The following is a 14696-nucleotide window of genomic DNA, read 5'->3' as shown; positions in this document are numbered from 1 at the left end:
TTGACGCTAGCTGGTTTATTTGGTGGAAGATTATATGTTCAGATCCTTTATGCATATTAATACCCCTCTGATTATGAACATGAATATGATTTGTGAGTATTTACGTTTGTTCCTGAGGACATGGGAGAAGTCTTTCTATAAGTAGTCATGTGAATTTGGTATTCGTTTGATATTTTGATGACATGTATGCTGTCTTTCCTCTAGTGGTGTCATGTGAACGTCGACTACATGACACTTCACCATTGTTTGGGCCTAGGGGAAGGCATTGGGAAGTAATAAGTAGATGATGGGTTGCTAGAGTGACAAAAGCTTAAACCCTAGTTTATGCGTTGCTTTGTAAGGGGCTAATTTGGATCCATATGTTTCATCCTATGGTTAGGTTTACCTTAATACTTCTTTTGCAGTTGCGGATGCTTGCAAGAGGGGTTAATCATAAGTGGGATGCTTGTCCAAGTAAGGGCATTAACCAAGAACCGGTCCACCCACATATCAAATTATCAAAGTACCGAACGCTAATCATATGAACGTGATGAAAACTAGCTTGACGATAATTCCCGTGTGTCCTCGGGAGCGCTTTTCTTTATATAAGAGTTTGTCCAGGCTTTTCCTTTTCTACAAAAAGGATTGGTCCATCTTGCTGCACCTTATTTACTTTTATTACTTGTTACCCGTTACAAATTACCTTATCACAAAACTATCTATTACCTATAATTTCAGTGCTTGCAGAGAATACCTTACTGAAAACTGCTTATCATTTTGTTCTGCTCCTCGTTTGGTTCGACACTCTTACTTATAGAAAGGACTACGATAGATCCCCTATACTTGTGGGTCATCAAGACTCTTTTCTGGCGTCGTTGCTAGATAGTGAAGCGCATTTGGTAAGGAAAAATTTATATAGTGTGCTGAAATTTACTGTCACTTGTTACTATGGAAAGTAATCCTTTGAGGGGCTTGTTTGGGGTATCTTCACCCCAACCAGTAGAGCAAAGAGTTTCTCCTCAACCTACTGAACCTACTGAAAATGTTTACTTTGAAATTCCTTAAGGTATGATAGAGAAACCGCTAGCTAATCCTTTTACAGGAGATGGAACATTGCATCCCGATTTGCACCTAATCTATGTGGATGAAGTTTGTGGATTATTTAAGCTTGCAGGTATGCCCGAGGATGTTATCAAGAAGAAGGTCTTCCCTTTATCTTTGAAGGGAAAGGCATTGACATGGTTTAGGCTATGTGATGATACTGGATAATGGAACTACAACCGATTGAAATTGGAATTTCATCAGAAGTTTTATCCTATGCATCTGGTTCATCGTGATCGTAATTATATATATATTATATATATATATATAATTTTTGGCCTAGCGAAGGAGAAAGCATTACTCAAGCTTGGGGGAGGCTTATGTCAATGTTATATTCATGCCCCAATCATGAGCTCTCAAGAGAAATTATTATTCAAAAAATTTATGCTCAACTTTCTCTCAGTAATCGCTCCATGCTCGATACTTCTTGTATTGGTTCTTTTATGATGGAGACTATTGAATCCAAATGGGATTTATTGGAAAGAATTAAACGCAACTCTGAAGATTGGGAACTCGACGAAGGTAAGGAGTCAGGTATAACACCTAAGTTTGACTATGTTAAATCTTTTATAGATACCGATGCTTTTCGTGAATTTAGCACTAAATATGGACTTGACTCTAAGTTAGTAGCTTCTTTTTGTGAATCATTTCCTACTCATGTTGATCTCCCTAAGGAGAAGTGGCTTACATGTCATCCTCCCATTGAAGTAAAAGTAGTTGAACCTACTAAAGTTGAAGAAAAGACTATCACTTATAATGTTGATCCTATTGTTCCTACCGCTTATATTCAGAAACCACCTTTCCCTGCTAGAATAAAGGATCATTCTAAAGCTTCAATTGTGGTTCGTAAGAGTAATACTAGAACACCCACACCCGCTGAGCAAATTAAAGTTGAACCTAGTGTTGCTATGGTTAAAGATCTCTTGGCCGATAATATTGATGGGCATGTTATTTACTTTTGTGATGAAGCTGCTAGAATTGCTAGACAAAATACTAAAAATAAACATAGACCTGTTGTTGGCATGCCTGTTGTTTCTGTTAAAATAGGAGATCATTGCTATCATGACTTATGTGATATGGGTGCTAGTGCGAGTGCAATACCTCATTCTTTATATGAGGAAATTATGCATGATATTGCACCCGCCGAGTTAGAAGGTATTGATGTTACAATTAAGCTTGCCAATAGAGATACTATTTCACCGGTTGGGATTGTTAGAGATGTTGAAGTCTTGTGTGGGAAAGTTAAATATCCTGCTGATTTTCATGTTCTTGGTTCCCCACAAGATGACTTTTGTCCCAATATATTTGGTAGACCCTTCTTGAATACTGTTAATGCTAAGATAGACTGCAAAAAGGGTATTGTTTCTGTTGGTTTAGGGGATATGCCTCATTATTTTAATTTTGCTAAATTTCATAGACAACCCCATGATAAAGAATTGCCTAGTAAATATGAAATTATTGGTCTTGCTTCTATTGCCATGCCTTCTAATGATCCTTTAGAACAATATTTGCTAGACCATGAAAATGATATGTTTATGAATGAAAGAAGGGAAATAGATGAAGTATTCTTTAAATAGGGACCTATTTTTAAACACAACTTTCCTGTCGAAATTCTAGGGGATCCTCCTCCACCCAAGGGTGATCCCATGTTTGAGCTTAAACCATTGCCTGGTACTCTTAAATATGCTTATCTTGATGAAAAGAAGATATATCCTATTATTATTAGTGCTAATCTTTCGGAGCAGGAAGAAGAGAAATTATTGAAAACTCTGAAGAAGCACCGTGCTGCTATTGGATATACTCTGGATGATCTTAAGGGCATTAGTCCCACTCTATGCCAGCACAAAATAAAATTAGAGAAAGACGTTAAACCGGTTGTTGATCACCAATGATGGTTAAATCCTAAGATGAACGAAGTGGTAAGAAAAGAAATATTAAAGCTTCTGGAGGAAGTTATAATTTATCCCGTTGTTGATAGCCGGTGGGTAAGTCCTGACCATTGTGTCCCTAAGAAGGGAGGTATTACTGTTGTTCCTAATGATAAAGATGAATTGATCCCACAAAGAATTGTTACATGTTATAGAATGGTACTTGATTTCCGCAAACTAAATAAAGCTACTAAAAAGGATCATTGCCCTTTACCTTTTATTGATCAAATGCTAGAAAGATTATCCAAACATACACATTTTTTGCTTTCTAGACGGTTATTCTGGTTTCTCTCAAATACCTATGTCAAAAGTGGATCAAGAAAACACCACCTTTACTTGCCCTTTTGGTACCTTTGCTTATAGACGCATGCCTTTTGGTTTATGTAATGCACCTGCTACCTTTCAAAGATGTATGACTGCTATATTCTCTGACTTTTGTGAAAAGATTGTTGAGGTTTTCATGGATGATTTCTCCGTATATGGAACTTCTTTTGATGATTGCTTAAGCAACCTTGATCGAGTTTTGCAGAGATGTGAAGAAACTAATCTTGTCTTGAATTTGGGAGAAGTGCCACTTTATGGTTAATGAATGTATTGTCTTGGGGTATAAAATTTCTGAAAGAGGTATTGAAGTTGATAAAGCTAAAGTTGATGCTATTGAAAAGATGTCGTGTCCAAAGGACATTAAAGGTATAAGAAGTTTCCATGGTCATGCCGGTTTTTTATAGGAGGTTCATTAAAGACTTCTCAAAAATTTCCAGGCCCCTGACTAATCTCTTACAAAAATATGTTCCTTTTCTCTTTGATGATGATTGTGTAGAAGCATTTGAAATACTAAAGAAAGCCTTGATTTCTGCACCCATTGTTCAACCTCCTGATTGGAATTACCCTTTGAAATTATGTGTGATGCTAGTGATTATGCTGCAGGTGCTGTTCTAAGACAAAGAGTTGATAAGAAATTAAATGTTATCCAATATGCTAGTAAAACTCTAGACAGTGCCCAGAGAAATTATGCTACTACTGAAAAGGAATTTTTAGCGGTTGTGTTTGCTTGTGATAAGTTCAGACCTTATATTGTTGATTCTAAAGTAACTGTTCACACTGATCTTGCTGCTATTAAATATCTTATGGAAAATAAAGATGCTAAACCTAGACTTATTAGATGGGTTCTCCTACTACAAGAATTTGATTTGCATATTATTGATAGAAAGGGAGCTGAGAACCCCGTTGTAGATGATACGTCTCCAACGTATCTATAATTTTTGATTGTTCCATGTTATTATATTATTTGTTTTGGATGTTAATGGGCTTTATTTTACACTTTTATATTATTTTTGGGACTAACCTACAAACCAAAGGCCTAGTGCAAATTGTTGTTTTTTTGCCTATTTCAGTGTTTCGCAGAAAAGGAATATCAAACGAAATCTAAACGGAATGAAACCTTCGGGAGAGTTATTTTCGGAACAAACGTGATCCAGAGGACTCGGAGTAGACGTCAAGCAACCAACGAGGTGGCCATGAGGCAGGGGGCGCGCCTACCCCCTTGGGCGCGCCCTCCCCCCTCGTGGGCCCCTCATGGCTCCACCGACCTACTTCTTCCTCCTATATATATATATACACCAAAAACATCCAGGAGCACCACGAAACCCTATTTCCACCACCGCAACGTTGTGTACCCAAGACATCCCATCTTGGGGCCTTTTCCGAAGCTCTGCCGGAGGGGGCATCGATCACGGAGGGCCTCTACATCAACTCCATGGCCCCTCCAATAATGTGTGAGTGGTTTACTTCAGACCTTCGGGTCCATAGCTATTAGCTAGATGGCTTATTCTCTCTCTTTGAATCTCAATACAAAGTTCTCCTCGGTCTTCTTGGAGATTTATTCGATGTAACTCTTTTTGCGGTGTGTTTGTCTAGATCCGATGAAATGTGGGTTTATGATCAAGTCTATCTATGAACAATATTTGATTCTTCTCTGAAATCTTTTATGTATGATTGGTTATCTTTGCAAGGCTCTTTGAATTATCAGTTTGGTTTGGCCTACTATATTGATCTTTATTGCAATGGGAGAAGAGCTTACCTTTAGGTTCAATCTTGCGGTGCTCAATCCGAGTGACAAAAAGGGAAACGACATGTATTGTATTGTTGCCATCGAGGATAAAAAGATGGGGTTTATATCACATTGCTTGAGTTTATCCCTCTACATCATGTCATCTTACCTAATGTGTTACTCTGTACTTATGAACTTAATACTCTAGATGCATGCTGGATAGCGGTCGATGTGTGGAGTAATAGTAGTAGATGCAGGCAGGAGTCGTCTACTTGTCACGGATGTGATGCCTATATACATGACCATGCCTAGATATTCTCATAATTATTCGCTTTTCTATCAATTTCTCGACAATAATTTGTTCACCCACCGTAATACTTACGCTATCTTGAGAGAAGCCACTAGTGAAACCTATGGCCCCCGGGTCTATTCTCCATTATATTAATCTCCCGTCAACAAGTTATTTCTAGCACCGTTTATTTTGCAATCTATATCATAAAAATACCAAAAATGTTTATCTTATCATTATTATCTCTATGAGATCTCACTCTCGTAAGTGACCGTGAAGGGATTGACAACCCCTTTATCGCATTGGTTGCGAGGTTCTTATTTGTTTGTGTAGGTACGAGGTACTTGCGTGTAGTCTCCTACTGGATTGATACCTTGGTTCTCATAAAACTGAGGGAAATACTTACGCTACTTTTCTGCATCACCCTTTCCTCTTCAAGGGAAAACCAACGCAGTGCTCAAGAGGTAGCAAGAAGGATTTCTGGCGCCGTTGTCGGGGAGATCTACGCACAAGTCAAGACATACCAAGTACCCATCACAAACTCTTATCCCTCGCATTACATTATTTGCCATTTGCCTCTCGTTTTCCTCTCCCCCACTTCACCCTTGCCATTTTATTCGCCCTCTTTTTCCGTTCCCCTTCTCTTTTCCAGTTCGTCTCTTTTCGCTTGCCTCTTGTGTGCTTGTGTGTTGGATTGTTTGTCACGATGGCTCAAGATAATACTAAATTGTGTGACTTTTCTAATACCAACAATAATGATTTTATAAGCACTCTGATTGCTCCTCTTACCGTCGCTGAATCTTGTGAAATTAATACTGCTTTGCTGAATCTTGTCATGAAAGATCCGTTTTCCGGCCTTCCTAGTGAAGATGCCGCTACCCATCTAAACAACTTTGTTGATTTGTGTGATATGCAAAAGAAGAAAGTTCTGGATTATGATATTGTTAAATTGAAGGTATTCCCATTTTCTCTTAGAGATCATGCTAAAACTTGGTTTTCGTCTTTGCCTAAAAATAGTATTGATTCATGGAATAAGTGCAAAGATGCTTTTATCTCTAAATATTTTCCTCCCGCTAAGATCATCTCTCTTAGAAACGATATTATGAATTTTAAGCAACTTGATCATGAACATGTTGCACAAGCTTGGGAGAGGATGAAATTAATGATACGTAATTGCCCTACACATGGTTTGAATCTTTGGATGACTATACAAAAAAATATGTCGGATTGAATTTTGCTTCTAGAAATCTTTTAGATTCGTTCATGGGAGGCACTTTTATGGAAATCACTTTAGGAGAAGCTACTAAACTCCTAGATAATATTATGGTTAATTATTCTCAATGGCACACTGAAAGATCTACTAGTAATAAGGTTCATGCAATAGAAGAAATTAATGTTTTGAGTGGAAAGATGGATGAACTTATGAAATTGTTTGCCAATAAGAGTGTTTCTTCTGATCCTAATTATATGCCTTTGTCTACTTTGATTGATAATAATAATGAATCTATGGATGTGAATTTTGCTGGTAGGAACAATTTTGGTAATAACACATATAAAGGTAATTTTAATCCTAGGCGTTTCCTAGTAATTCCTCTAATAATTATGGTAATTCCTACAACAATTCTTGTGGAAATTATAATAAGATTCCCTCTGATTTTGAATCTAATATTAAAGAATTTATTAGTTCGCAAAAGAGTTTCAATGCTTTGATTGAAGAAAAATTGTCTAAGATTGATGAGTTGGCTAGGAACGTGGATAGAATTTATATTGATATTGATTCTTTGAAACTTATATCTATTCCACCTAAGCATGGTATCAATGAGTCTCTTAAAGCTATGAGAATTTCCATTGATGAGTGCAAGGAAAGAACCGCTAGGATGCGTGCTAAAAAAGATTGCTTTGTGAAAGCGTGTTCTTCTAGTTTCCATGATAATAATGATGAAGATCTAAAAGTTATTGATGTGTCTCCTATTAAATTAGTTTTGCAATATGAATCTTGATAATGATGGGACTAGAGATGAGTCAACTTTAGTTAGAAGGCGTCCTAATGATTCAGAGTTTTTAGATCTTGATGCAAAAATTGATAAAAGTGGGATGGGAGAGGTCAAAAATTTACATAGAAATGAACCCACTATCTTAGATTTCAAGGAATTTAATTATGATAACTGTTCTTTAATAGATTGTATTTCCTTGTTGCAATCCGTGCTAAATTCTCCGCATGCTTATAATCAAAATAAAGCTTTTACTAAACATATCATTGATGCTTTAATGCAATCTTATGAAGAAAAGCTTGAATTGGGAGTTTCTATCCCTAGAAAACTTTATGGTGAGTGGGAACCTACTATTAAAATTAAAATTAAAGATCATGAATGGTATGATTTATGTTATTTGGGTGCTAGTGTTTCCACGATTCCTAAAACCTTGTGTGATTTGCTAGGTTTCCGTGAATTTGATGATTGTTCTTTAAACTTGCATCTTGCGGATTCCACCATTAAGAAACCTATGGGAAGAATTAATGATATTTTTATTGTTGCAAATAGGAATTATGTGCCCATGGATTTCATTGTTCTTGATATTGATTGCAATCCTACATGTCCTATTATTCTTGGTAGACCTTTCCTTAGAACGATTGGTGCAATTATTGATATGAAGGAAGGCAATATTAGATTCCAATTTCCGTTAAGGAAAGGCATGGAACACTTTCCTAGAAATAAAATTAAATTACCTTATGAATCTATATGAGAGCCACTTATGGATTGCATACTAAAGATGATAATACCTAGATCTATCCTTGCTTTTATGCCTAGCTAGGGGCGTTAAACGATAGTTCTTGTTGGGAGGCAACCCAATTTTATTTTTGTTTCTTGCTTTTTGATTCTGTTTAGTAATAAATAATTCATCCAGACTCTGTTTAGATGTGGTTTTATGCTTTTAATTAGTGTTTTTGCCAAGTAGAACCTTTGTGAAGACTTGGGGAAGGTCTTTGCGATCTTGCTGTAAAAACAGAAATTTTAGCGCTCACGAGATTAGCTGCCATTTTTTACTTCAGAGTGATATTTAGTTAATTATTTTTGCATCTGATTAATAGATAAATTCCTCACGTCCAGAAATTTATTTTAGAGTTTTGGGGTTCCATAAGTATTCGAAACCTACAGATTACTACAGACTATTCTGTTTTTGACAGATTCTGTTTTTTTCATGTGTTGTTTGCTTATTTTGATGAATCTATGGCTATTATTTGAGTGTATGAACCATAGAGAAGTTGTAATACAGTAGGTTTAACACCAGTATAAATAAAGAATGAGTTCATTACAGTACCTTAAGTGGTGGTTTGTTTTCTTTTACTAACGGAGCTCATGAGATTTTCTGTTTAAGTTTTGTGTTGTGAAGTTTTCAAGTTTTGGGTAAAGATTTGATGGATTATGGAAAACGGAGTGGCAAGAGCCTAAGCTTGGGGATGCCCAAGGAACCCCAAGGTAAAATTCAAGGACAACCAAAAGCCTAATCTTGGGGATGCCCCGGAAGGCATCCCCTCTTTCGTCTTCTTATATCGGTAACTTTACTTGAGGCTATATTTTTACCCACCACATGATATGTGTTTTGCTTGGAGCGTCTTGTGTGATTTGAGTATTTGCTTTTTAGTTTACCACAATCATCCTTGCTGTACACACCTTTTGGGAGAGACACACATGAATTGGAATTTATTAGAATATAGATGTGCTTCACTTATATCTTTTGAGCTAGATAATTTAGCTCTGGTGCTTCGCTTATATCTTTTACAACACGCTGGTGGTTTTATTTTATAGAAATTATTGATCTCTCATGCTTAACTTATATTATTTTGAGAGTCCTTTAGAACAGCATGGTAATTTGCTTTTGTTATGAATTTAGTGCTAATATGATAGGCATCCAAGATCGGTATAATAAAAACTTTCATAAAAAGTGCATTGAGTACTAGGAGAAGTTTGATACTTGACAATTGCTTTGAGATATAAAGGTGGTAATATTAGAGTGTGCTAGTTGAGTAGTTGTGAATTCTAGAAATACTTGTGTTGAAGTTTGCAAGTCCCGTAGCATGCACGTATGGTGACCGTTGTGTAACAAATTTGAAACATGAGGTGTTATTTGATTGTCTTCCTTATGAGTGGCGGTCGGGGACGAGCGATGGTCTTTTCCTACCAATCTATACCCCTAGGAGCATGCACATAATGCTTGGTTTTGATGACTTGTAGATTTTTGCAAAAGTATGTGTGTTCTTTTATGACTAATGTTGAGTCCATGGATTATACGCACTCTCACCCTTCTATCATTGCTAGCCTCTTCGGTACCGTGCATTGCCCTTTCTCACCTTGAGAGTTGGTGCAAACTTCGCCGGTGCATCCAAACCCCGTGGTATGATACGCTCTGTCACACATAAACCTCCTTATATCTTCCTCAAGACAGCCACCATACCTACCTATTATGGCATTTCCATAGCCATTCCGAGATATATTGCCATGCAACTTTCCACCATTCCATTTATCATGACACACATCATCATTGTCATATTGCCTTGCATGATCATGTAGTTGACATCGTATTTGTGGCAAAGACACCGTTCATAATTTTTCATACATGCCACTCTTGATTCATTGCCCTATCCGGTACACCGCCGGAGGCATTCATATAGAGTCATACTTTGTTCTAATATGAAGTTGTAATCATTGAGTTGTAAATAAATAGAAGTGTGATGATCATCATTAATAGAGCATTGTCCTAAATAAAAAAATAAGAAGAAAAAAAGAAAAAGAAAGAAAAAGGGGCAATGCTACTATCCTTTTTTCCACACTTGTGCTTCAAAGTAGCACCATGATCTTTATGATAGAGAGTCTCTTGTTTTGTCACTTTCATATACTAGTGGGAATTTTTCATTACAGAACTTGGCTTGTATATTCCAACAATGGGCTTCCTGAAATGCCCTAGGTCTTCGTGAGCAAGCAAGTTGGATGAACACCCACTTAGTTTCTTTTGTTGAGCTTTCATACATTTATAGCTCTAGTGCATCTGTTGCATGGCAATCCCTACTCCTTGCATTGACATCAATTTATGGGCATCTCCCTAGACCATTGATTAGCCACGTCATTGTGAGACTTTCTCCTTTTTTGTCTTCTCCACATAACCCCTATCATCATATTCTATTCCACCCATAGTGCTATATCCATGGCTCACGCTCATGTATTGCGTGAAAGTTGAAAAAAGTTTGAGATTACTAAAGTGTGAAACAATTGTCTGGCTTGTCATCGGGGTTGTGCATGATGAGAGCATTCTTGTGTGACGAAAATGGAGCATGACCAAACTATATGATTTTGTAGGGATGAACATTCTTTTGCCATGTTATTTTGAGAAGACATAATTGCTTAGTTAGTATGCTTGAAGTATTATTATTTTTATATCAATATTAAACTTTTGTCTTGAATCTTTCGAATCTGAATATTCATGCCACAGTAAAGAGAATTACATTGAGAATTACGCTAGGTAGCATTCCACATCAAAAATTCTGTTTTTATCATTTACCTACTCGAGGACGAGCAGGAATTAAGCTTGGGGATGCTTGATACGTCTCCAATGTATCTATAATTTTTTATTGTTCCATGCTATTATATTATCTGTTTTGGATGTTAATGGGCTTTATTTTTCACTTTTATATTATCTTTGGGACTAACCTACTAACCCAAGGCCCAGTGCAAATTGTTGTTTTTTGCTTATTTCAGTGTTTCGCAGAAAAGGAATATCAAACGGAATCCAAATGGAGTGAAACCTTCAGGAGAGTTATTTTTGGAACAAACATGATCCAAAGGACTTGGAGTAGACGTCAAGCAACCAACGAGGTGGCCACGGGGCAGGGGGCGCCTACCGCCCTGGGCGCGCCCTTCCCCCTCATGGCTCCACCGACCTACTTCTTCCTCCTATATATATTCATATACCCCGAAAACATACAGGAGCACCATGAAACCTATTTCCACCACCGCAACCTTCTGTACCCAAGATATCCCATCTTGGGGCCTTTTCCGGAGCTCCACCGAAGGGGGCATCGATCACGAAGTGCCTCTACATCAACTCCATGGCCCCTCCGATGATGTGTGAGTAGTTTAGTTCAGACCTTCAGGTCCATAGCTATTAGCTAGATGGCTTCTTCTCTCTCTTTGAATCTCAATACAAAGTTCTCCTCGATCTTATTGGAGATTTATTCGATGTAACTCTTTTTGCGGTGTGTTTGTCGAGATCCGATGAGTTGTGGGTTTATGATCAAGTCTATCTATGAACAATATTTGATTCTTCTCTGAAATCGTTTATGCATGATTGGTTATCTTTGCAAGTCTCTTCGAATTATCAGTTTGGTTTGGCCTACTAGATTGATCTTTCTTGCAATGGGAGAAGTGCTTAGCTTTGGGTTCAATCTTGCAGTGCTCAATCCCAGTGACAGAAAGGGAAACGACACATATTATCTTGTTGCCATCAAGGATAAAAAGATGGGGTTTATATCATATTGCTTGAGTTTATCCCTCTACATCATGTCATCTTACCTAATGCGTTACTCTGTTCTTATGAACTTAATACTCTAGATGCATGCTGGATAGCGGTCGGTGTGTGGAGTAATAGTAGTAGATGCAGGCAGGAGTCGGTCTACTTGTCACGGACGTGGTGCCTATATACATGATCATGCCTAGATATTCTCATAATTATTCGCTTTTCTATCAATTTGCTCAATAGTAATTTGTTCACCCACCGTAATACTTATGCTATCTTGAGAGAAGCCACTAGTGAAACCTATGGCCCCCGGGTCTATTCTCCATTATATTAATCTCCCATCAACAAGTTATTCCTGGCACCATTTATTTTGCAATCTTTACTTTCAATCTATATCATAAAAATACCAAAAATATTTATCTTATCATTATTATCTCTATGAGATCTCACTCTCGTAAGTGACCGTGAAGGGATTGGCAACCCCTTTATCGTGTTGGTTGTGAGGTTATTATTTGTTTGTGTAGGTACGAGGGACTTGCGTGTAGTCTCCTACTGGATTGATACCTTGGTTCTCATAAAACTGAGGGAAATACTTACGCTACTTTGCTGCATCACCCTTTCCTCTTCAAGGGAAAACCAACGCAGTGCTCAAGAGGTAGCAGCAGACAACTTGTCTAGGTTAGAGAATGTTCTTGATGATCCACTACCTATTGATGATATCTTTCCTGATGAACAATTAGCTATCATAAATGCTTCTCGTACTGCTCCATGGTATGTTGATTATGCTAATTACATTGTTGCTAAATTTATACCACCTAGTTTCACATACCAGCAAAAGAAAAAGTTTTTCTATGATTTAAGACATTACTTCTGGGATGACACACACCTTTATAAAGAAGGAGTAAATGGTGTTATTAGACGTTGCGTAACTGAGCATGAACAGGAACAGATCCTACGCAAGTGTCACTCCGAGGCTTACGGAGGACACCATGCTGGAGATAGAACTGCACATAAGGTATTGCAATCCGATTTTTATTGGCCTACACTCTTCAAGGATGCCCGTAAGTTTGTCTTGTCCAGTGATGAATGTCAAAGAATTGGTAGTATCAGTAGACGTCAAGAAATGCCTATGAATTATTCACTTGTTATTGAACCATTTGATGTTTGGGGCTTTGATTATATGGGACCGTTTCCTTCCTCTGATGGGTATACACATATTTTAGTTGTTGTTGATTACGTTACTAAGTGGGTAGAAGCTATTCCAACTAGTAGTGATGATCATAACACCTCTATTAAGGTGCTTAAAGAAGTTATTTTTCCAAGGTTTGGAGTCCCTAGATATTTAATAACTGATGGTGGTTCACATTTTATTCATTGTGCCTTTCGTAAAATGCTTGCTAAGTATGATGTTAATCATAGAATTGCATCCCCATATCACCCACAGTCTAGTGGTCAAGTAGAACTGAGCAATAGAGAGCTTAAATTAATTTTGCAAAAGACTGTTAATAGATCTAGAAAGAATTGGTACAAGAAACTTGATGATGCATTATGGGCCTATAGAACTGCATATAAATCCTATGGGTATGTCTCCATATAAAATGATTTATGGAAAAGCATGTCACTTACCTCTTGAACTAGAACATAAGGCATATTGGGCCATTAAAGAGCTCAATTATGATTTCAAACTTGCCGGTGAGAAGAGATTATTTGACACTAGCTCACTTGATGAGTGGAGAACCTAGGCCTATGAGAATGCCAAACTGTTTAAAGAAATAGTTAAAAGATGGCATAACAAAAGGATACAAAGACGTGAGTTTAATGTAGGTGATTATGTATTGTTATACAACTTAGTTTAAGATTTTTTGCAGGAAAACTCCTCCCTAAATGGGAAGGTCCTTACGTTATCGAGGAGGTCTATCATTCCGGTGCCATAAAAATCAACAACTTCGAAGGCACAAATCCGAGGGTGGTGAATGGTCAAAGAATCAAACATTATATCTCAGGTAATCCTATAAATGTTGAAATTTACGTTATTGAAATCGTAAACCCGGAGGAGTATATAAGGGAGACCTTCCAGAACATTTCAGCCTCTGAAAAGGAAGAGGTATGTGGTACGGTAAGTAAACCGACTCCAAAATAGTTCTAATAGCATTTTTTCTCTGTTTTGGAATATTTAAGAAAATAGGAAAATAAGAAGCAATCCGGAAAGGACACGAGGCGTCCACGAGGGTGGAGGGCGTGCCCCCTGCCTTGTGGGCGCCTCGTGTGCCCTCCGGACTCTGTTTTCTTGCACGATACTTATTTTGGTCGGTAAAAATTCATTATATAATCTCCCGAAGGTTTTGACCACCGTACCACGCAAATATCCTCTACTTTTGTTTCGAGCTATTTTCTACGAGAGTTGTCAAGGCCAAGCATCATGTCGTCCCCTTCCTCCAACAATGAGGGCAACAATGCTTGGCTAATGAAGATAGAGCTGAGGAGAGAAGAACCCGGGGAGATCAACAAGGATGATGGGATCAAGAAGGCCACAAAGGATCTAGCTCCAGCAGCAGAAGAAGACATCCTTCAACCTCATTACAATATTCTTACCCCTAGTGAAATTGAAGCTTTCAAGATGATTGAAATAGCTCGAGTGTAGAACAAGTATCTAACTCATGAAAATATTCTGTTGCAAGAACATATCACCGCACTTAAGGGCATTATTCGTAACTTGGAGCACCTCCTACGTTCGATGTTGGACGACAAGCCTACGTCATCATCATCACCATCTCCTTCATCTCCGAAGAAAGAGACATAAATACATGGTTATGGGCACTCCCCTTGGCTACTGCCAAGCTTG

The sequence above is a fragment of the Triticum urartu genome, chromosome 4, assembly GCF_003073215.2.
Source record: "Triticum urartu cultivar G1812 chromosome 4, Tu2.1, whole genome shotgun sequence".
Taxonomy (NCBI): Eukaryota; Viridiplantae; Streptophyta; class Magnoliopsida; order Poales; family Poaceae; genus Triticum; species Triticum urartu.
This window is presented reverse-complemented; position numbering follows the sequence as displayed.